Source organism: Lactuca serriola, chromosome 1, assembly GCF_051521515.1.
Source record: "Lactuca serriola cultivar US96UC23 chromosome 1, Lser_US96UC23_V15, whole genome shotgun sequence".
In the NCBI taxonomy this organism is placed as follows: domain Eukaryota; kingdom Viridiplantae; phylum Streptophyta; class Magnoliopsida; order Asterales; family Asteraceae; genus Lactuca; species Lactuca serriola.
In genome coordinates this window covers 145234353-145235799 of record NC_136408.1, presented here as the reverse complement: position 1 = coordinate 145235799, position 1447 = coordinate 145234353, and the positions used below count along the sequence as shown (strand labels likewise).

At 39.0% G+C, this 1447-nt stretch overlaps 1 non-coding gene across 1 annotated transcript; it reads right to left on the bottom strand.

Moving 5' to 3' along the window:
• Nucleotides 1–276: 276 nt before the first annotated feature.
• LOC145080801 (small nucleolar RNA R71) lies at nucleotides 277–383 on the bottom strand. Its single transcript, XR_013695385.1, has one exon. It is a non-coding gene; the product is annotated as a small nucleolar RNA R71 (small nucleolar RNA).
• Nucleotides 384–1447: the final 1064 nt, after the last annotated feature.

Sequence of the window (1447 nt, the reverse complement as noted above, 5' to 3'; positions counted from 1 at the left end):
TGAACTCAAGCGGCACATCCTTGCTACGCTAAAATAGATTCCATTCACCGGAAAAGATAATGAATATTCCAACATCTTCATGAAGTCAGTGACATCACCGATTACTTCAAGATCTTGAATGTTCCACGTGAAACAATGTTATTGAGAATGCTTTCGGTCACATTCAAGGGAGCTGCCAAAGACTGGTTGAAGGCACTTCCATCCGACGCAATCACTACATGGGAAAAAATGCTTGAGGAATTCTTGGAACAATTCTGCCTACAATCAATTGTGGAAAAATTGAAAAAGGCAATAACTAACTTTGAGCAATAAATGGGTGTGTCGCTATTTGAAGTGTGAGAGCGCTACAAGGGATTACTTCGCAATTGTCCCCAAAACGATCTAACTGTGCAACAAGAAGTTTCCATATTTTATGATGAGGTAAATGTCACGACAAGGCAACTCCTTGACTCTCTACGACCATTAACCAAGAATAATCCCGCTGAAACTAAAGAGATTATTGAAGAAATCTCTAAACATTCGAGAAAGTACCATAACCTGCAAAACGTTGTGGCAAGGGGATCGGCAAATTCTGCTTCGGAGGACAACTCGGCGGTCTTAGGAATGTTTCATAAAATGGATAGGAGGATGACTAAGATGGATCAAACAATCCATGATATACGAGTAGGGTGCGAAAATTGTTATGGATTGCCTCTAACCAAAGACTGTAATCTTGATGAAAATGGAAACCGAAAGGTTCAAGCCTTTTACTCGAGCGGTGATCGATATGATGAAGATTGGAGAAAACCCAAGAAGAAGTGCTTACCGTATGATGAGTAAAAGAAAACCAATGAAGAAAAGTATGAACCAAAAGGAAGAGGCTTTTACCAAAAAGTGGAACCACCTCCTAAAAAGGAATCCGATTTCAAGTTAATGCTTACCTGTTTTGTAGCCGCATGTGAAAAAAGTGATGGATTTTGGCTATAAGAACATCCTATGTGCTCATACAAACCCTAATGCTTGGATCTAGGTTTCTCTATTGTACATGCAAGTTATCCAAGACTATAAACCCTAATTCTAGCATACAAGTAATCATATTAACATGAGAATGGGTTTAAGATATTACCTTGATTGTTATATAGCAATAACAATCCAATTCTTCATTGTATTGACTTTAGAAAGCTTAGAGTCACAAATGTCACTCCTCTAATGGTTCACAAACACCATAAGCAAGAGGATGAAGAGGAGAGAGGATGGAGGCTGCCCAAAAATGTGTGAAACCCTAGAAGGATGCTTAGCCACGTTTTTGGGTCATAAGGGATCTATATATAGGAGGCTATTAGGGTTATTTTAACAAGGAAACCCTAATTTGGATGCTTAAGCCCTAAGCAACCCATAGATTCCTTTCCTTAAGGCCTTGGACGATTTCTTCTTGGGTTTCCCCATAGAATTCGTCCAATCCTTAATA